General features: G+C 45.3%; 1 protein-coding gene across 1 annotated transcript in view; it reads left to right on the top strand.

Moving 5' to 3' along the window:
* PUDP (pseudouridine 5'-phosphatase) overlaps window positions 1-23,121 on the top strand; it is a 477,558-nt gene that overhangs the window by 353,335 nt on the left and 101,102 nt on the right. The window lies entirely within an intron of this gene.

Below are 23,121 nucleotides of genomic sequence, written 5' to 3'. Positions count from 1 at the left end.
ATCAGGGATGCCGCCCGACCCGATGCTGAGGCCATCGCTGTCCTGGAAAGTGACTCGTTACGGCCAGTGCTGGCTGTCGATAGCACCCTGTCCGGGCTGTGGACCGCTAATGCATCTTTGAAAGCAGCCTGCGGCGTGGGCAGCAAACATTTGCCAGAGTCCTCACATGACAGCTTTATTAATTCATTTGTTCAGTTACATTCTCAGACATCTTATGTAGAAGCTTTTCTCTCTCCCTCCCCACCCCTCCCTCCCTCCCTTCCGCCTTTCCTCTCCCTTCTCTTCCTTCCTTAGTTCCTTTGTTCGGTTATTCACTTGCTCCTTCCATCCTCCCTCCTTCCACCTTCCTTGCTCCCCTCCTCTTCCTTCCCTTCCTTCTTTCCTTCCTTCCTGCCTTCCTTCCTGCTTTCCTCTCCCTTCTTTTCCTTCCTTCCTTCATTCCTTCATTTGTTCATTCCTTCCTTCCTCTTTCTTCCTCCCTTCCTTCCTTCTTTCCTTCCTTCCTTCCCTCCTTCCATCCTCTCCCGTCTCTTCCTCCTTCCTTCCCCCTTCCTTCCTTCTTTCTTTCCTTCCTTTCTTCCTTCCTTCCCTCCTTCCTTCCTTTCTCTCTCCCTCCTTCCTTCCTCTCCCTTCTCTCCTTCCCTCCTCCCCTCCTTCCTTCCTTCTTTCTTTCCTTCCTTTCTTCCTTCCTTCCCTTCCTTCCTTTCTTCCTTCCCTTCCTTCCTTCCTCCTTCCTTCCTTCCTTCCTCCTTCCTGCTTCCTTTCTTTCTTCCTTCCTTCCTTCCTTCTTTCCTTCCTTCTTTCCTTCATCCCTCCCTCCCTCCCTCCCTTCCTTCCTCCCTCCCTTCCTTCCTTCCTTACTTCCTCCTTCCTTCCTTCCTCCTTCCTTCCTTCCTCCTTCCTTCCTTCCTTCCTTCCTTCCTTCCTCCTTCCTGCTTCCTTTCTTCCTTCCTTCCTTCCTTCCTTCCTTCCTTCTTTCCTTCCTTCTTTCCTTCCTTCCTTCCTTCCTCCTTCCTTCCCTTCCTTCCTTCCTTCCTTCCTTCCTTCCTTCCTTCCTCCTTCCTGCTTCCTTTCTTCCTTCCTTCCTTCCTTCCTTCCTTCCTTCCTTCCTTCTTTCCTTCCTTCCTTCCTCTCTTTTCCTTCCTTCCTTCCTTCCTTCCTTCCTTCCTTCCTCTCTTTTCCTTCCTTCCTTCTTTCCTTCCTTCTTTCCTTCCTTCCTTCTTTCCTTCCTTCTTTCCTTCATCCCTCCCTCCCTTCCTTCCTTCCTTCCCTTCCTTCCTTCCTTCCTCCTTCCTTCCTTCCTTCCTTCCTTCCTTCCTCCTTCCTGCTTCCTTTCTTCCTTCCTTCCTTCCTTCCTTCCTTCTTCCTTCCCTCCTTCTTTCCTTCCTTCCTTCCTTCCTTCTTTCCTTCCTTCTTTCCTTCCTTCCTTCCTTCCTTCCTTCCTTCCTTCTTCCTTCCCTCCTTCTTTCCTTCCTTCCTTCCTTCCTTCCTTCCTCCTTCCTTCCTTCCTTCCTTCCTTCCTCCTTCCTTCCTTCCTTCCTTCCTTCCTTCCTTCTTTCCTTCCTTCCTTCCTCTCTTTTCCTTCCTTCCTTCCTTCCTTCCTTCCTTCCTTCCTTCCTTCCTCTCTTTTCCTTCCTTCCTTCTTTCCTTCCTTCTTTCCTTCCTTCCTTCTTTCCTTCCTTCTTTCCTTCATCCCTCCCTCCCTTCCTTCCTTCCTTCCCTTCCTTCCTTCCTTCCTCCTTCCTTCCCTTCCTTCCTTCCTTCCCTTCCTTCCTTCCTTCCTTCCTTCCTTCCTTCCTTCCTCCTTCCTGCTTCCTTCCTTCCTTCCTTCCTTCCTTCCTTCCTTCCTTCTTCCTTCCCTCCTTCTTTCCTTCCTTCCTTCCTTCCTTCTTTCCTTCCTTCTTTCCTTCCTTCCTTCCTTCCTTCCTTCTTCCTTCCCTCCTTCTTTCCTTCCTTCCTTCCTTCCTCCTTCCTTCCTCCTTCCTTCCTTCCTTCCTTCCTTCCTTCCTTCTTTCCTTCCTTCCTTCCTTCCTTCCTTCTTTCCTTCCTTCTTTCCTTCATCCCTCCCTCCCTTCCTTCCTTCCTTCCCTTCCTTCCTTCCTTCCTTCCTTCCTTCCTTCTTTCCTTCCTTCTTTCCTTCCTTCCTTCCTTCCTTCCTTCCTTCTTTCCTTCCTTCTTTCCTTCATCCCTCCCTCCCTTCCTTCCTTCCTTCCCTTCCTTCCTTCCTTCCCTTCCTTCCTTCCTTCCTTCCTTCCTTCCTTCCTTCCTTCCTCCTTCCTGCTTCCTTTCTTCCTTCCTTCCTTCCTTCCTTCTTCCTTCCCTCCTTCTTTCCTTCCTTCCTTCCTTCCTCCTTCCTTCCTTCCTTCCTTCCTTCCTTCCTTCTTTCCTTCCTTCTTTCCTTCATCCCTCCCTCCCTTCCTTCCTTCCTTCCCTTCCTTTCTTCCTTCCCTTCCTCCCTCCCTCCCTCCTTCCCTTCCTCCCTTCCTTCCTTCCTTCCTTCCTTCCTTCCTTCCTCCTTCCTGCTTCCTTTCTTCCTTCCTTCCTTCCTTCCTTCCTTCCTTCCTTCTTTCCTTCCTTCTTTCCTTCATCCCTCCCTCCCTCCTTCCTTCCTTCCTTCCTTCCTTCCTTCCTTCCCTTCCTTCCTTCCTTCCCCCCTTGCTTCCCTTTCTTTCTTCTTCCCTTCCTTCCTTCTTCCCTTCCTTCCTTTCTTCCCTTCCTTCCTTTTCTTCCCCTTCTTCCTTCTTTCCTTCCTTCCTTCCTTCCTTCCTTCCTTCCTTCCTTCTTCCCTTCCTTGCTTCCTTCCCTCATTCCTTCTTTCCTTCTTCCTTCCTCCCTCCCTCCCTCCCTTCCTTCTTTCCTTCCTTCCTCCCTCCCTCCATCTTTCCTTCCTTCCTCCCTTCTGTCCTTCCATCCACCATGCCTATCCTTTCTTCCATCCACTGTGTCTGTCCTTCCTTCCTTCCTCCCTCCCTCCCTCTCAACAACCTTCCTTCCATCATATCCTTCTATCCTTCCTTCCTTCCCTCCTTCCCTCCTTCCTTCCTTCCTTCCTTGCTTCCTTGCTTCCTTCCCTCCGTCCTTCCCTTCCTTTCTTCCTTCCTCCCTTCCATCTTCTCTTTCTCTCCTTCTTGACCTTCTCTTAAGGGGAATCAGAAATTTATATTTTGAACTTATTTATCAGTTCAGCTAGTTTTTCATTTTGTAATCCACTTCCTGAATGTCTTAGCATTATTTCTTTTGCTTTCAAAAGGATTATTCCCCTACCTTTAAAAAAACTTGGTCCTCATCCTTTATCACACAAGTATGAGTTCTTCCAAAACTTTTAACATTTACATTCACTCTTACATTCGTATTTGTCACTATCCCTTAGACTTAGTTCTGTAGTTAAAAAGATCCCCCATTTGCTTCTTTCATGGCTTACTGCCTCCAATGGTATTTTATTTTTATTAATCTATCATTTTGTTGGAATACATGCCCAAATACTTATTTATTTCCAGGAAAAGTTATGAGTGATATCTTTCTGATGTTCTTGCACATCAAGGAAAATCTCTCTCAGCAGGTTTTGTATGGGAGTGACATTTCCTAAGGTGTTTTATGACCATCTCCATGTGACTAGAAGGAAGTGTAAATCAGGCTAAAATCTACTCTAGAATATGTGTGTCAACATAGGTACCTGGTTAATGTTGTGACACGTGGCCATCCATATCCAAATTCCTAAGTGTTGTTGAAATCTGTCTCGTTAAGCACAGTGCTCAAGAATCCTTCCTTCCTTCTCAGAAGGAAGAAAGGGGGAAAATGAGCCAGTGAGAGATGAACCCTCATGTGTGGTGGGCAGAAGAGCAAAGGAGGACAGTCCTCTGCTTTTTTTGTTCAGATGCCAGAAGCAGGATTTGGAAGTGTCTGGGCTTCATCTCTCCTTAGGGCGCCATGTCCCCATTTTCTCAGCTATCACTGGATGGCATCCTTGGTGGGAGAACACACTGGTGCTGTGGTCCATCGCCATCCATGACCACATCACTGGGGACCGACCACAGAGAACCCAGCAAGAAGCACCTGCAGATCACGGGCATGGCATGAAAATTAGGGACAAGGACAGCTTGTCCCATTTCTTTTACCATCCATTTACTCATTTAAAAATAAAACTGGGGCGCCTGGGTGGCGCAGTCGGTTGAGCGTCCGACTTCAGCCAGGTCACGATCTTGCGGTCCGTGAGTTCGAGCCCCGCGTCAGGCTCTGGGCTGATGGCTCAGAGCCTGGAGCCTGTTTCCGATTCTGTGTCTCCCTCTCTCTCTCACCCTTCCCCATTCATGCTCTGTCTCTCTCTGTCTCAAAAATAAATAAACATTGAAAAAAAAATTAAAAAAAAAAGAAATAAAACTTACCCTGGGGCACCTGAGTGGCTCAGTAGGGCAAGTGTCTGGCTTTGACTCAGGTCATGATCTCACAGGTCATGAGTTCGAGTGCCGCGTCAGGCTCTGTGCTGACAAGTCAGAGCCTGGAGCCTGCTTCAGATTCTGTGTCTCTGTCTTTCTCTGCCCCTCCCCTGCTTGCACTATCTCTCTCTCTCTCTCTCTCTCTGTCTCTCTCTCAAAAATAAATGAAAAACATTTAAATTTTTTAAAAATAAAATAAGACTTTCCCCCTTTTCAAGTGCCTGCTGTTGAGAATTCCCCACTTTATCAGATCACAGAATTGTGTCAATTAACATAGACTTTTTGAAGTCCCTTTCACAGCTGTGATCCATGTAGATGAGAGGTGTTTGTGGTCGTGGATGGTGGGAGATCTTTAATGTTACAGACGTTCCCCCAAGATTTCACCGAGTGAGATCTAGAAGTCAACTGCTTAGGCAATTCTGCATAAATCACTGATTCTTACTTTCATTTAGAACATTGTTTAATGAATCAATCATTAAAATATAGCAAGTACAAGATCAAATCGAGTTTATTAAAGATAAGTCCTGAAGTCACATATTTACCTCAGCCTGGCAGATTTCCATATCTACAACTTTAGTTTTATTGTGTGTGTGTGCGCGTGTGTATGTGCGCGCGCGCGCGTGTGTGTGTGTGTGTGTGTGTGTGTGCGTGCGTGTGTTTGGCAGACGGATGGTTTCTTATGCATGTTTTTATTCTTTTTTATCCCCCTCAAATATCATGAAAATGTCATGAAAAATCGAAAAGGGAAATGAAACCGATAGAGCACACATTTGCAAACAGCAGATATTTGTAAGTTTTGTGCAGGATAAGTTTATTCATTTTCGTAAATGCATTAATGAGATGGTTTTATTATTCCTTGACCTTTCAAGGCTTGAACGTATCCACTTTGTTCTCTGAGATATTGTAACTCAGGAAATGTCTTTTTGGAGAGAATGCTAAAACGGTGCCTTTTTTAGTCTTCACCATGGGGAGTAGCTTCTGACATTTTTGCACATTAAATTACATTACATGTGAAGTTGCTTTTATTTGAGGTTGTTATGTTTAGATAGTGTGACTTAATGGAAGTACGAAGTATATGGGAAGAGATTAAAATACAAGAAAAAAAATAAGGCTGCTCTGGGAGAGAAGAAAGCAACAGATTTCTTTCAGTTTTCCATTAAATCTGCCATCAACATGTTTTGTTAAGCCCAATCCACATAGCTTCTTCAATTACGAAAAAATAGGAAGTTTTGCAGACTTATCAGGAGACTATGAAAAATTCCGTTTTCCACTGGGTGCTGCCTTATCTTGACGTTCTTTAAGCCAATCTAATTGGTATTAAGTGGTAGCTGCCTGTTGCCTAAAGGCCTGCTTTCTTAATTTTTAGGGTTGGAGCAGATTTTCCTAATGTTTTCAGTTATTCAGTCTCTTTTGCTATGAATTAGCTTTTCATATGATTTCATCACGGTGCTCTTGAGGGTTCTTTTTCTTCCTGACGTGGAGCACTTCTGAACCCAGGCGGGAACTAATCCATTTTGGGTTTTATCCCTTGTAAATCCCCTCTCTGTCTATGGCTTATGTTTTAAAGTGGCTTACAGTGTCTTGCCTATCCTACCAAAACTTTTGGCTTTATTAAGTGACTGGGCATGTTGATATTTTTCTCAAGGACGGTTTGTGTGTTCGGGGTCCTCAGAAAACTTTTCATCATCTGACCTCTGAAACATATTTTAGTACGCTTTCATCCAGTTGTTGGGACATCCAGTTGTTGGGACATTTATTTATTTTTGAGAAACAGAGAGAGACAGAGCGTGAGCAGGGGAGGAGCAGAGAGAAACAGACACACAGAATCTGAAGCAGGCTCCAGGCTCCCAGCTGTCAGTCAGCACAGAGCCCAACACGGGGCTTGAATGCACGAACCGCGATATCATGACCTGAGCCAAAGTCCGATGCTTAACCAGCTGTGCCACCCAGGCGTCCCTTCCTTCACCTGATTTTTTAAAAAGTAGTGTAATGGAGGGAATCTGTTATTTTTCTCCACCCGTCTGCATGATGGCACCATGCACCGAATAGGCTGTCCATTTCTACCCCACCACGCCCATCATTCTGCAATGAATGGTTGCCATAGTGTAAGATTCTTTGTATGCTTTATCTATTGCCTATCCCTCCATTTTGTTCCTTTAGTCAGTTTGACCAACTGGTGTCACCCTCTTTTAATCACTACAAACTTTCTAATGTCATATATTCTTTATTTAAAAATTTTTTAATGTTTATTTTATTTTTGAGAAAGAGAGAGACAGAGCATGAATGAGGAGGGGCAGAGAGAGGGAGACACAGGACCTGAAGCAGGCTCCAGGCTCTGAGCTGTCAGCACAGAGCCCGATGTGGGGCTCAAACTCGTCAGCCACGAGATCGTGACCTGAGCCGAAGTCGGACGCTCAACCGACTGAGCCACCCAGGCGCCCCTCTAATGTCATATATTCTAACATGATTCTCCTCTAGCTATTTAGAATGAGAATTCCTTCATCTTTATTTTCCTTCTTCCAGATATTATTGGTAATTCTCGGACACTTACCTTCCGTGATTCCAGCTTCTCCAGGGTAAAGAAATCCTCTGTTGGAGGATAATAAACATCTTTAAAGATACTGAATCTTCCCTTTAGTGGACAAAATAAATCTACTCATTTGTTACATCCTCTTTCATGCTGTTCATAAACCTGTTTGTTTCTCTCCATCATGGGCTTTCATGTGTTCGTATATTTTAGGCACTTTAGAGTTGAATTTTTGTGTATTTTTAATATAGAGCTTGTCAAATGGTGTTTCTAAATTATTTGTTGCTGGTATAAAGGAATGCAAATTCCTTTTTGCATATTTCTCTTGTATTCAGCAGATTGGAGGAACTCTTTGCTTAATAGATTCCCTGAAGATCCTCTTGGATTTTCTTTGTAGATAATCATACTCTTTGTGCATAATGATAACTTTTCTTCTGTTCCCTACTCTTTTCACACCCTTTGAAACATTTTTCTCTAATTGCCTGGCTTGGCCTTGCCATGTTGGTTTCAGTGTGTCTTAACTTTTATCAAACAATACTGACATTGCTGAATGTAGTTTATGGTGGGATTCAGTAATTTATTGAATATTCTACGTTAAATTGTTACATGGTTAATCGTGTCAGGGAGGAGAAGACGTCTCCACGACCCACTCAGGTTCCGTAAGGAGGTGGTACCAATTTAACAGACGAAAGATGGAGTGATGGGAGAAAAGACAAAGTTTATTCACAGGCATACGGATGTAGGAGCTCGCAGAGCAAGTGGCTCTGGGGTTTACAGTTTATGTTATATACTGTCTTCATGGGGGTGGTGGAGAAAGGCAGTCATGGAAACGCAAATAACTTAGCAAATACAAGTGAGTCTTTAGGAGAATATATCGTAGGTTGTATAGATTTGTGACAGTGTTTGCTTCCATGATTTCTCACTGTGGTACCTCACTATTAGGAGCCCGTTTTCCCAGATCCAAGATGCCTCTTGGGAAGGGCAGTTTACGGCAGTCGAAATGTTTGGGAAGGCCCTGGTCTTAGGCAGAAAAGGATAGTTCAGACAATGCCTTTTCCCACATTCGTTGATTCTCAAATGTCTTCAGCTCAAAATAACTTCTGTGTCACGGCAGGAAATCCTGAATCCCTTCAACCACATTAATAACTTTAACTACACACTGTATTTTTATGTAAAGAACGCATATGCCCCCGAGTTCCCATCTGCCCTCGGAGAGAAAGCTCTCCAGTCTATTCTAAGCATCTTATTCTCAAGATGGGTTTTTTCCACTGGCTTCTGCCTCAGGGAGCCCAGTGGCCACCTGACAGGTCTCACCTGCTCTCAGGCCCGGCCGGCCCTGTCCAGCCTCTGTTACGTTTGCCTCACGGCACGGATCCCCTTCTGTTACTGCCTCGCTCCTTTGTTGATGGGACTGTTCAATTACGGTCTGCTTTCTCCTCCAGAATTCACGTTCCATGAAAGGAGGGGCCATCCTTTTCTGGTATGTGCTGTACCAAGAACCGTGCCCTCCCCCTGGCCCCGCACACAGCTGACGCTTGAAGGAGTGTTGTTTCCTAAACAACATGAGTTAACCTGTGTTAGGCGCCTGCCAGAGCCAGGATTGATTGAATCTTTTCTTGAGTTTTCTTTTTTTTTTTTTAATTTTTGCTTCATTTTGAGAGAGAGAAAGAGAGAGAGAGAGAGAGAGAGAGAGAGAGAGAGAGAGAACATAAGTGGGGGAGGAGCAGAGAGAAGAAAAGACAGAATCCCAAGTAGGCCCCACACCATCAGAATAGAACCCGACGGGGGGCTCAGACTCGCAGACTGTGAGATCAAGACCTGAGTCGAAGTCAGATGCTCAACCGACTGTGCCACCCAGGCGCCCCCAATTATTACTTTTTTTAAGATGAGCATTTAGGTGGATGTTTTTGCCCACAAGAACCTTCAACGCGGCCTCATCATTCCGCTTTTTATTAGCAATTGAGAATCATATCCTGTGACATGCAGACATGATTACCAACATGGTCTTCTGTCCTCAGCTCCTGTGAGAGTTTCTCCTTTTGAGTCTTCCTGACCGTCTGAATGTTCCCGGTTACACGATTAAGCATGTAACAATTTAAAGTAGAATATTCAGGGGAAGACGGCCATCCTTGTGCCAAGGAGAGTGACCTCGGGGGACGGCAGCCTTGGACTTCCAGCCTGCAGAGCTGGGAGACCAGAATTCCTGCTGTTTTAGCCACCTGGGCAGTGCTTCTTTATATGGCGGCCCTAGCAAACTAACATAGCTGGACGTAGCCCAGTGTCTCCTGGACGCTGCAAGCCAGGTGTCCACAAGGCTAGGTTCCTATCAGAAGCTTAACCGGGGGCAGGTCCGCTTCCTTTCTCCCTCAGGCTGTCGGCAGACTTCCTCGCCTGCGGTCACAGGACTGGAGCCCCTGCTTCCTTGTTGGCTCTCACCTGGGGGCTTCTGCCTGGTCCCAGGAATGGTGCAAAGTGACCCAAGGACACGGCACCGACTTTTTCTCCTACAGAAGGTCAGGGTAAACCACTCGCTCCTGTTCTGGAAACAACCCATGCCTTCTCCGAGTATCAACAGATTCAGGAAGGTGGAAAGAAGGAAACCAAGGTCACAGGCAGTACCATCCCAGGGGTACCCGTGTCTGGACTTTCCTACGGGTGCACATCCTTACCCTCCCGCCTAATTAGACAGTCCGTGAGTCGCTGCATTTCCTCTCTGGGCACACGAGCCGTCTGCAGTCACCGCGCCTGTCTTCCATGTGTGTTCTCTCAAACAGCGCATTTCCCTTGTCCTCAGCATTAAAGTAAATAACAGGAACAGATATGGGTGCTGCTGACACCTTGTCTGTATGAGTGAGCTAATTCCCAGTCTGAATAAGTGCGGTAGGGAGCCATGCCACCAATGCGGCAGATAGGTCACTCTTCCCGGTAAAATAATGCACCTGTGCTCAGACGTGGTGAGGACAGCTCCAGAAGTAGGCTAGCAGCTTTCTGTTAAGAACTTTGGACCCACCCATAACGATTAAGGCTGAGTACTGGACTCATTGTTTCGTAGGAGCATGTGAGCCTTTATTTTTTCGGCAATAAGCGAATAGCAGAGAGACCCCGAACCTTGATCGTTTTTAGCGTGGGCCTTTCTTCCTTCCTTGGGTTTCGTAGGGATACACGTCTGTGGACACTGGCACTTCGGGCCTCTCTCTCCCCGGGGTCCTCCGTCACAGGTGGCCCAGCCCGGCTTGTCCCACATCCTAGTTTGCAATGTGCTCTTGGCCACACGGAGAGGAATGCCAGGTGCTCTGGGCGTCCCACAGCTGCACGGGCAAGCCAGCCTGCCTCTGTCGTCCAGTCCAGGGCACTCTAGCTTTCTGCATGGACATGAGGTCATTGATCAAGCAGCCATTTATCGAAGGCATTCCATGAGCGAGACAGTTGACAGGAATCTATCATCAGCCATGACTCAACCATGTCTGAGCAGAGTCTGACTGAGGAGTATTACGAATCTCGTATTTCCTTCTTACTCCATCCAGTATGCAGAAAATCTTGCTGTGTCCCTCGAAATCATTGTGGGGGAGGAACCAGCGGCAACAGTGTGCCAAATTAAGGCCACCTAGCACAACTGAGAAACGTGTAGAATACGTCCAAGTAAGTGAAAGGGTACTAAAGGGGCTCAGAGCATGCTACCCTGTCTACACCGCTCTGATGTGTTGGTTGTTTTGAACTGAAAGTACTTGAGAAACAGCAGAAGCACCAAGACCCCTCATTTCCAGGGAGAACCAGGGCACAGGCTTCCCACAAGCAAGATGTCCTCTGCACCACGAAGAAAAGAATGTTCTTTTTTTCAACGTTTATTTATTTTTGGGACAGAGCGAGACAGAGCATGAATGGGGGAGGGGCAGAGAGAGAGGGAGACACAGAATCGGAAACAGGCTCCAGGCTCTGAGCCATCAGCCCACAGCCTGACGCAGGGCTCGAACTCACGGAACGCGAGATCGTGACCTGGCTGAAGTCGGAGGCTTAACCGACTGCGCCACCCAGGCGCCCCAAAGAAAAGAATGTTCTTATCACCAGAGCCTGGGAGTTGGTCCAAAATGGACCTGTAGAAAGAACCCAACAAAAACCCATGCTTATCTTCCATTAGTTTTCCTCTGGTATTTCACGCTAAGTTGCTACAGTTTATTGTCCTGAGAGCACGAACCCTTTTCCTGCTCTCGTCAGTTTTTCCCAAATTTATCATCTTTTGTTAAGAAAGATGGTATATAAGGGCGCCTGGGTGGCTCAGTCGGTTAAGTGGCCAACTTCAGCTCAGGTCATGATCTCACAGTTAGTGGGTTCGAGTCCCACGTCGGGCTCTGTGCTGACAGCTCGGAGCCTGGAGCCTGCTTCAGATTGTGTGTCTCCTTCTCTCTCTCTCCCCCCCCCCACTCACACTCTGTCTCTCTCTCTCAAAAATAAATAAAACATTTTTTAAAAAGATGTATATAAGCTCTCTGTACAAACCACTTGTTTGGGTCTTCATTTGTGCTTTTTTTAATATTAAATATAATTTATTGTCAAATTGGTTTCCATACAACACCCAGTGCTCATCCCAACAGGTGCCCCCCTCAATGCCCATCACCCACTTTAGCCTCTCCCCCACCCCCCATCCACCCTCAGTTTGTTCTCAGTCCTTAAGAGTCTCTTATGGTTTACCTCCCTCTCTCTCTGTAACTTTTTTTCCCCTTCCCATCCCCCATGGCTTCTGTTCAGTTTCTCAGGATCCACATATGAGTGAAAACATATGGTATCTGTCTTTCTCTGACTGACTTGTTTCACCCATCCACCCATCCACCCATCATGTTCAGTTCAGTCCATGTTGCTACAAATGGCCAGATTTCATTCTTTCTCAATGCCAAGTCGTATTCCATTGTATGTATATAAACCACATCTTCTTTATCCATTCGTTAGTTGATGAACATTTAGGCTGTTTCCATGATTTGGCTATTGTTGAAAGTGCTGCTCTAAACATTGGGGTACAAGTGTCCCTATGCATCAGCACTCCTGTATCCCTTGGGTAAATTCCTAACAGTGCTGTTGCTGGGTCATAGGGTAGATCTATTTTTAATTTTTTGAGGAACCTGCAGAGTTTTCGAGAGTGGCTGCACCAGTTTGCATTCCCACCAACAGTGCAAGAGGGTTCCCGTTTCTCCACATCCTCGTCAGCATCTGTAGTCTCCTGATTTGTTCATTTTAGCCACTCTGATCGGTGTGAGGTGGTATCTCAGTGTGGTTTTGATCACTTTTTTTTTTTTTAATTTTTTTTTTTCAACATTTATTTATTTTTGGGACAGAGAGAGACAGAGCATGAACGGGGGAGGGGCAGAGAGAGAGGGAGACACAGCATCGGAAACAGGCTCCAGGCTCTGAGCCATCAGCCCAGAGCCTGACGCGGGGCTCGAACTCACGGGCCGCGAGATCGTGACCTGGCTGAAGTCGGACGCTTAACCGACTGCGCCACCCAGGCGCCCCAGATCACTTTTGCTTTTGAAATGACCTGCGTGCATGCAGAAATGTAGGTAAAATGTGGATGCTTCTGTCCTGTTCATGGCTCTTATGTCAGCTTAGAGTTTAGGCCTTATCCCAGACCCTGAGGGTACAGGGAGTGGTCTTCCTCCCTTAGAGCAGCCAGACCATTGAATGCCGTGTGGTCCATAGCAATGATGTGCAAGCATTTATAGAGATGGAAGGTGATTATGACCTGTTGTTAAATTTAAAATATGATCATCCTTGGGGCGCCTGGTTGGCTCAGTCAGCTGAGTGTTTGACTTTGGCTCGGGTCATGACCTCACAGTTCAGGAGTTCAAGCCCCACATCCAGCTCTCTGCTGTCAGCACAGAGCCCACGTTGGGTCCTCTGTCCCCCTCTCTGGGCCCCTCCCTTGCTTATGCTCGCTCTCTCTCAAAAATAAATAAACATTAAAAAAACCTTTTTAATAGTCAGCATGAAGTCATTTTCCATAAGTAAATATATATATGCATGTCTAATGTAATGTCATATTATAATGTATATAGAATGCATGTATAACTATAATACATAAGCATATTTCTGTAAGGATATATATATGCACAGTCAGACATATACACTCCTGTTGAGTATGTGTATGACTGCAACAGGCAGGCAGCCAATTTAGAACATCTAAGATCTGTGTCGTAACAGTGGTATGTTGAAAGAAGAATGAATGAAGCTTGCTTTGAAGACTCACCTAAATTTTATTCTTAGAGGTCTCTATTTTAGCTTTACTTTTATATGGTTTGCAGTGCATGGTGAGCAACATATCGGCCAAAGATAGGTTCTGTTTATATCTCCTTCCATATCTGTCTGCTTATCTACCTCCCTACCTATCTCTGTGTGTCTTGATGTATGTGTGTATGTATGTATCCATCCATCCACCCGTCCACCCATCCATCACATCTATCTATCTATCTATCTATCTATCTATCTATCTATCTATCATCTGTCTATCCATCCATCCATTCATCATATCTATCTATCTATCTATCTATCTATCTATCTACCTACCTACCTATCCATCCATCCATCTACCCATCCACCCATCATGTCTATCTATGTATCTATCTATTTATCTATCTATCCATCCATCCATCTCTTCATGTATTCACCAACCCACCCAGCTCTCCAGCCAGTCTCAAACATCCATCCATCCATCCATCCATCCACCCATTCAAGCATGTAGCAACTCAAACATCCATCCATCTACCCGTCTACCCACCCACAGACTTATCTACTCAAACATCCATCCATCCATCCATCCATCCATCCATCCATCCATCATATCTATCTATCCACCCACCCATCATATCTACCTATCTATCTATCTATCTATCTATCTATCTATCTATCTACTGTCAATATGCCTGTATGTATACATTTTCCATGGGTAGCACTGAATGGTTGAACTGTTGACAATGCAGATTTTTGCATTTTGTATAATTTACATAGAATAAGCTTCATCTACAATCATCAGCCCTTTGAGACTCTGGTATCAGCATTATTAGTTTGAAGTCATGACTTGTTCCCTGTTGAGCCCTTCTTCGTCCCTTTCTCTTCTGAAGACTCATTTGCTGCATATTTCCCTGGACCTAGAGTGCCCAGCAGACAATGCACCCCCATCTAGCTGTTAGTTCATACCTGGCCACCCCCCCACACCCAGCTGGCTGTGCAGGCACGGAGAGAAGGGGAGATGTGTGTGTGTGTGTGTGTGTGTGTGTGTGTGTGTGTGTATAACCTGATGGGAGACAGATTCCTTTTGATCTTTCCCGGGAGATAACATTAAATATAAGCTTTTTGAAACAGCGTCTTGATTGCAGATGCTCGGCTTCCCATGGAAAAGACAAAGCCAAATAAGTAACAATTTTTCCACTAAGTGGTGAATCTCAAAGGGCCCGCTATGGTGCTCACTTCAGGGACATAAGAGTGGACAGATGCAGAGATGGACAGACACTATTCCTGGCTTAGACGAGCTTGCATTCTTGCACAGACCCGCCTTTCCTCAGTGTTTGTTTCACAGGATTGCAAAGACCCAGTGAAGAGTCACCACTTTGGGGCCACTGCCTCTGTAAAGGCTCTTGGGGGGTTCCCAGCCCTCTGGAACTCATCCGTTTCTCAGAGCTCCTGAGATATCGTTGATGGCATGGTGGGGGCCCAGGTCCTGCTCCTCTAGCAAAAACCATTCAGTGTCTCCCTGTCACTGCCTGTTGCAGAGACGTGAACTCCATATCCTTGCTCAGATGTAAACTAGAACGATTTATATATTCTAAAGAATGGTTTCCATTATGATCACTAGAGCTTGGTGCACCAATTCCCTGGCCTCCCGAGTCGGGCTGCCCACTGCCGCAATCGGCAGTGAATGCTTACTTTCCGAGTCTGGAAGGCGCTGTAGACGGGAGGCACGGCCAGCCCGCCACGCAGGGTGCTGACTCCGGGAAAGCATTCAGTGCTGGTAATACTGTGGGTTCATAGTCTGGGGGATCAGACGGACCAACAGGATATTTGCTCTGTGTGAGTCACCTGGGCCCCAAGAGCAGGGCACCCAGGGAAGAAACCACTTCACGGCCTCAGAGCACAGCCGGGGAAGCACTGATAAGCTGTGGTGAACTGGGCAGATGAACGGCCTTGTGCCATCCCAAATGGACCTCGCGCTTAACATGCACAGCAACCTTGGACCCTCCCTTAGTCCCCTGGGTGACCTTTCTCCCTACAGGGACGTTGCACCAAAAGGTGCTACGTTCAACCCCACAGATGGCATCCTTTTATTTGCCTTAACGGGAAACTCGGGCTATGGATGGACAAGCCAGGTGCTCAGGAGAGGTTGACAGCGTGCACTTTGGGGCAGACGAGCAAGGCACAGCGATGACCCCTGGCTACAGGGAGACACTGGAACACACACAACACTCCCTCTTATTGGCTCCACAGGAAATCAGGTCACTAAAAATGATTATAAACCAGACAAAGAAAGCAAGACCTTTTGTCCAGAGGCGTGCGCACCTGCTCCTGGATGGGGTGGGCCGACGGGGGGTTTCTGACGACCACGCACAGCAGCAGCTACCTCCTGCATCACTTGGAACTGCATACTGGACATCCAGCCCAACGAACAGATGGTGCTAACACTTCATTTTGCCGCGCTTAATAGTAAGGACAATGGCAAGGGGGTGCCTGTGGAACACTTAACACCAAGAGTTGCTACTGGGTCCAGACAAAGGGGAACGGAGGCCACTTTAGGGCATGAGAGACCGAGGGGCTAACAACAGCAGTGCACAAAAAGAAGGCTGCATGAGGCTCTCTGTAAAGACCCACTGACTCAATCCTGGGCACACCAGGGGTCCTCAACCAGCTTGAATCTTCTATCATTTCCAGCACACGTGTGAGCAGTGGTGTCCTGTGTGTGTCAACGTCAGTGGCTCTGGTTCCGAGGGTTTAGTGCCTCCAGATGGAGCACAGTTAGCTCGAGTGGTGGTGACGATTCCATCATCAGTGTGGACAAAGGGTGAAGTTGCTTAGCCAGATTCTGTGTATCCTGTTTGCCTGGATCCCAACTCCTTTCTTTCAAGGAAGGAAGGAAGGAAGGAAGGAAGGAAGGAAGGAAGGAAGGAAGAAAGAAGGGAGGGAGGGAGGGAGGGAGGAAGGAAAGAAAAGAAAAGAAAACAAGTTTAGTTTCTTTGTTTGTGCCTTGGGTTTGACAAAATCAGAGAACTTTATGAGTGAAATGTATCTAAAAGCCTGCCATAAAAGCCAATTGTCCAAAAGATGATAGACATATGTCGGCTCATGCTCTGAGCTGAGGGTCCCATCATTTTAAGGACTGCACAGGGCTGCCCAGCTCCACTCAAGCAGCATTTGTTGAGCTGTGCCCGGGGAGCAAAACACCTGTGGCTAATGTCATTTAGGGTTGGGGGTCTGTGAATAACCCTTCTACTGAGCCACAGATAAAAGCCACCCACAATGCTTTCGGTGACTCAAGCACAGATTCCTTTTGCCTGGGGAATCAGGAAGGAGTTTCCAAATGGCCCATAAACTGGGTCTTGATGGGTTAGTAGCACTCGGAGAGACAGAGAGAAGGGGAAGGAGGTCCATTTGAAACTGGAACCCAGGCAGAGGGGCTTGCACAATTGTGTGGTGTCCCCAGGGCATCACGAATGGGTGAGATGTGGGGTTGGGGCATAGGGCACAATCAGGCAATATGGTGGCAGGTGAGATTGGGGGGCAAGTAGAGACAGACCCTGGAAGATGCTGTGTGCTGTGTTGAGCAATGTGGTTTTATGTCAGGCTGTGCAGTGTCACCTGGGGATTTGAGTAGGGAGTTGGCATTCCCTAATCCTAATCTTTCAAGGGGGTGAGTCTAGAGGGCTTGCCAAAGGGCTTGGGGATGATGTGCTCCTTTTCAGAGATTTAGGTCCCTTGGGCTACAGTCATCTTGAGAATGACTCTACGTCCAGGGATTATGTACAAGAGTATAGATACCTACATACTAAGGTACTAAGAGTATATATACATACCATGTAGATACCTATGCGTAGGACAGAGGGCAAAGGGTTGGCTGCCTTGGGGACAGCATTTGCCTCTGGATCTCTGTTGGATTTGAAACTGAGTTAACTGGCCCCTGCTCACTCACTCCTGCACACTTTTGAGGATGTGGGAGGAAGCCAGCATCAACAGGTAATGCTGTTATACAGATGAGGGACCCATGGGACCCTGGCCCTGACTTGCTCCTTGATACTCCTCTTCATCCTCCAAGCCTTGTATGGGAATTTTGATCATGGAGACATTGGCCATAAACTGACCATGACCAGAATGATGACTGTTGACTTGCAAAGGCCGTTTGATGCAATGGTAAAGACTCATGAGAAGAACTTAGTGTCTCCTCCACTATTAAAGAATCTAGTCATTATGTGCACTAACACCATACAGGTTAATACCCCAGTGCAGTTCATTTATATATGCATCCCATTCTCTTAAAGCCCCCGAGGGCCCCACAGATGTCATCTCATTAATCTCCCTGGCACTTTTAGGAGCCGCAAGACAGCCCTGGGGCCATGGGTTACATTAGGGAAACCAGAGGGAGACAGGGAGTGTCTTACTTCAGGCTACACGGTCTATTTCTATCCTGGCAGAGACAACTCTTATTCTGGAGAGTTCTGCCCACAAGCCATCGTTGTCACACTGTGTGGGGGGATAGAGGCTTCCGGAATGCTACCATGGGCAGTTGGCATTTCACATGAATTCTTTCCAAGAGACTGACCAAAAGTTGTTGACTCTCCTTTCAGGAATGTAGAAACAGATAGGCCATTCTTTCCATAGGGCATCTATCCATGTTTGCCCATGGTTTGATCGACTCAACTATTTTAGGAATTCAACTTGTTTTGGAGGGCGGGAAGTGTGTTTTCGGGGGAATGCAGCCATGATCGAAGGAAATCCCGTTGGAGACTTTTTGTTTGTTTTTGCTTTAGAGGAGACATTGTCAAAAATTAACAGTGAGGTATTGAAGTTCTACTTAAACAGAGAAGATACAATAGATTGTTAGATGGGGGTAGGTGTTTCTCCAGAGTCCGTACACAGTTGTAAAATAAAGTGCCGATGCCATTAGTGGGTATCAGATCGTGTAAAAGCATGATGTTTTTTTGTTTTTGTTTTTGTTTTTTTTTTTTACAAGAAATCGTGTTTCTTGTTACTCTGGCAAACCATCCAGTGGTTGAGAAAGACTGACCCAGTCCTGGTTCTAGAAGATGCATTTCATGGAGCCCTCTAAGCATTCATAAAACTTAATTGTTTCCTTTCTTAGTGAACTCCAACCCTTTTTAAAGAATTCATTGTATGCTATTACTTTTTTTTGGTGTTTTTTTTTTTTTGTTTTGTTTTGTTTTTACAAAATTTTGTCTAAGTTCTAGTTAGCTAACATACAGTGTAGTATTGGTTTCAGGAGTAGAATTCAGTGATTCATCTCACATATAACCCCCAGTTCTCATACCAACTAGTGTTCTCCTTAATGCCCACCTCCATCTATCCCATCCCCCCACCCACCTCCCTTTCATAAACCCTCAGTTTGTTCTCTGTATTTAAGAGTCTCTTATGGTTTCTTTCCCTGTCTCTTTTTCTCTTTTTCCCCCCTTCCCTTATGTTCATCTGTTTTGTTTCTTAAATTCCATGTGATTGAAATCATGTGGTATTTCTCTTTCTCTGACTTATTTTGCTTAGTGTCATACCCTCTAGCTCCATCCATATCATTGCAAATGGCAAGATTTTATTCTTTTTGATGGCTGAGTAGTATTCTATTGTGTATATATACTATGTCATATTTATCCATTCACCAGTCAGTGGACGTTTAGGCTCTTTCCATAGTTTGGCTATTGTTGATAACAGGGCTATAAACATTGGGGTGCATACACCCCTTCAAATCAGCATTTTTGTATCCTTCGGATAAATACCCTCTAGTGAGACTGCTGGATCATAGGATAGTTTGATTTTTAAGTTTTGGAGGAACCTCCATACTGTTTTCCAGAATGGCTGCACCAGTTTGCATTCCCACAGCAGTGTAATTTGTATGCTATTAGTGATGTTTACTTACCTAATCTTATAAAATGCGTGGCACAATACATGTAACATAAATGTTACATTTTAACCTTTTGTGAAAGTGTCTAGATCAAATGCCATTAAGTATGTCCACATTGTTGCCCAACAATCACCACCATCCATATCTAGAACTGTTCTCCTCTTTCCAAACTAGAACTTGGTATTTACTACACAACAATTCCCCCTTCCTTCCTCCCACTGCCCTGCAGCTCCTGGAAACCACTAATCTACTTTGTCTCTATGATTTTGGCTGTGTTCTGGGTACCACATATAAGTGGAGTCAAGTAGTAGTTGTCCTTTTGTATCTGTCTCATTTAACTTCTGTAATGTTGCAGGACAGCAGAATACGCTACCCCAAAATATGCTACTTTGGCACAGGGATTATTTGGGGTTGACAGCAATTGAGAAGAAGCATATATAAGACAAGCTCCCTGAGCTCCCCCCATTTGCCTAAAAGCAAACATAAATTAACAAAGGTGTCCCTCCCCCCCCCATCTAGAAGGACAAATGGTCACCCCGAGACACAACTTTAGACCCCATCATCTTGGAGGACACACTGGAGGAATCTACATCAAAAACCTTACTAACTAGACTTTATCTCCCATTAGTCTGTCTTCCCATAGATTGGGGTTGGAAGCCCCAAACTATGTTCTTATTTCCTATTATTTCTCAATGAGTTTATTGTTCTTTGCTGAAGTTGCCATAAAAGCCAGAGTTCTGAGTTTACCTGAGTATCTCCAATATAGACAAGAGATAAACATGTTAACAAACTTCTGTTTGCTTTTCTCTCATTCATCTTTTTTTAATTAAAAAAAATTTTAACTTTTGGATTTGAGAGAGAGAGAGAGAGAGAGAGAACACAAGCAGGGGAAGAGGCAGAGAAAGAGGGAGACACAGAATCCGAAGCAGGCTCCAGGCTCCGAGGTGTCTGCACAGAGCCCGACGCGGGGCTCGAACCCATGAACTGTGAGATCATGACCTGAGCTGAAGTCGGACACTTGACCAACTGAGCCCCCAGGCAGCCCTCATCTGTATTTCATTACAGAGATCCCCACCAGCAACTCAGAAGGGGAGAGGGACCCTTTTTCTGCCTCCCTACAGTGTCCTCACGATACATCCATGTTGTATCATGTGTCAGAATTTCATCCCTTTTCAAGATTGAATAATATTCCATTGTTTACATAAGCCACATTCTGTTGCTTATTGAAGTCATCTTGAATTATTTTTTGATTCTCAAGTTTCTGTGCCAATATGTTAGTCCTCTGGCAATTAAAGAGATGAGGTTATGAAGGCACACATCCTTTTTTAATCAATATTTTATATGTGGACAGGCAGATTGCTTGGAAATCCTATATACTTGGTGGTTTCTAGTTTACATTATTTTATTCTTCTGCAGAGACAGACATCTGTTTCACTGAATTTAAGGGAATTACACAAAAAGACAAAGCCCATCCATTTTTACCTTCAGAATCTTACAATTTTATACCTGTATCTTTATTAAATTTTTTGAATTTTATTTATTTTTGAGAGAGACAGTGTGAGTGGGGGAGGGGCAGAGAGAGAGAGAGAGAGAGAGAATCTCAAGCAGTCTATGGCCCTCCAGCACAGAGCCCAATGTAGGGCTTGAACTCATGAAACTGTGAGATCATGACCTGAGCCGAGAGCAAGGGTCAGACACCTAAATGATTGAGCCACCCAGGCACCCATGTAACTATATCTTATCATCATATAACTACAGTCTTATAACTCAGTTGTTGCACATGTGTCTGGTCTGTAAGAGCTTCACATCTGCAGGTGCTAACGTAGGGCAGTGTGGTATTGAGTGAACCCCTCTCCACATGCTGACATCCTTTCTCCTTTCAAAGATCCAGTGAGAGTTTCTTCTCCTCCCCATGCTGTCTTTGTCAATAATTTTCCAATAGTTCAGTACACATTGCTTAATGAAGTATCCTTCAGAAAACTGAAGCAGAAAACGAAATTATTGGATGATTACAAGAGCCGTCTCTTTGTGATTAGGGATAAGAACACTGACAACACTGAGGACAAGGTTATCCATGCTGAATGCCCAAGCAGACACAGCCTACGTCATGCATTTTTGGGGTTGCACATCTAGGTTGTTGAGCTGAGGGGGGAATTTATACCTGAAAACAAACATACCGTGTGGTAGGATCATTGATGGCATAAAATGGTGGGCATGACCCAGGCCTCGGTTTCATAAGTTCCCAGGTGATTCTGTTGTGCTCTAGGTTGAGAATATGTCATTAAACAAAGGATATAAACAAAGGTGTTCTCATCTCCTTGTAGAAAAAATGAAAAACCATTTATTAGTCTCAGTACCACCAAGAGATAGACTAATGCTAGGGAAAACAAAGGAAAAGCTGTAAATCCAAATGAAATAAAGAGTGTGTTTGCATAGGTGACCGATTCTAAAGCAATTATAGAAATGTCTTTCGTGATGTTTTAAAGGATCAATCAGCTTTATAAAGTATTTCTTAAGGGGAAAATCGTGGTGGGAACAATCGCTCCCACTCCTTGACCCAAATCAATCAATTATGGAATTGGCTTCATTTTGGCCTGCTTGCTCCAGAAACGTTCTCAAGTGAGATTAGTGCTAAAAGTATATTTATCTATCAAAATGACCGACCTCTCCTCTCTAATCTGTAATATTGGCTATATGGAACTTGGTAAATCTGTGGAGTTGGAGGCATGGTAATCAGACCTAAGCAATCAAAAGTGATTTAAAACGTTAAATATGCTTCTGTGAAAAACCAAATCAAATGGTACAGGTTTGCTTAAAGCTTAAAGCTCCCAATTTAATTGCCAGATAATTCTGCAACCTAAACAAACCTGCAAACAGTTTGTTTTTGTGTAGACTACAGCAAATGGAAACATGTACAACTATATATTTATATACATGCACATAACAATGGATGTTTCCATATGTGATACGTATATTAAAAAGATAGGTTCCAGGGGCTCCTGGGAGGCTTAGTCGGTTATGCGTTCGGACTTTGGCTCAGGTCATGATCTCGCTGCTCTCTGCTCCTGGGTTTGAGTCCTGCCTTGGGCTCTGTGCTGACAGTGTGGAGCCTGCTTAGGATTCTCTCTTTCTCTCTTTCTCTCTGTCTCCCCCTCCCCTGCTCACTGTCTATCTCTCTCTCAAAATAAATAAATAAAGTTAAAAAAATAGATACATTGTGGGGCGCCTCGGTGGCCCAGTCGGCTAAGCGTCGCACTTCGGTTCAGGTCATGATCTCAAGGTTCGTGGGTTTGAGCCCAGCATGGGGCTCTTTGCTGACAGCTCAGAGCCTGGAGCCTGCTTCAGATTCTGTGTCTCCCTCTCTCTCTGCTCCTCCCCCGCTCACGCTCTGTCTGTCTCTCTCTCAAAAATAAATAAACATTAAAAAACAGATAGGTTCCTTCTGTGTGTATTACAATTTCCTGGTTTCATTAGGAATACAACATAGATATTTATACATATTGACACTTAGATCTTATCCTTTCTGGGTTCATCTTGAGATGAAAGGGGGAAAAACATACAAATGAGAACCTTTTAAAAAGAAACTTGGGAAACTACCTTGGATAATTGCCAGTTAGCTCCTTTGGATGTAAAATGGCATGGACCTTTTTATTTTAGTGAAGAAGAAACATTCTGCCTCTTCGGGAAGATGTTTAAATTGTAAAGGATCAACTTTTTTAATGAACCGTGTGCAGTTCCAATAGACGAGCTTTGGATGTAGAATATCAAAAGGTCTTAGAAAGGAGACGCTGCATGTAGTAAGTACACCTTCTGACCCACAGCTCCAGCCGTATAGTAGATGGTCGGGAGGTGTTGGTTCAGTAAACGAAGATGCTTTCGTAAGAAACATCCACGGGGGAGGAAGACAGGCTGCAAAGAGCAGGCCGACCTCACTCAAACTAGTTGAAACACTGAGGGCCATTATTTCATTGATGCAAGTGCAGGGGGGAGAGCCAGCCTCCCAAGAGATTGATGGCTTCACCAGCTCAACTGCACCATCAAGATCCTTCCACCTCCCTGGTCCT

This window comes from Prionailurus viverrinus, chromosome X (assembly GCF_022837055.1).
Source record: "Prionailurus viverrinus isolate Anna chromosome X, UM_Priviv_1.0, whole genome shotgun sequence".
Lineage (NCBI taxonomy): Eukaryota > Metazoa > Chordata > Mammalia > Carnivora > Felidae > Prionailurus > Prionailurus viverrinus.
Note: the sequence above shows the minus strand (reverse complement) of the source record. Positions and strands in the feature narration are given on the sequence as shown.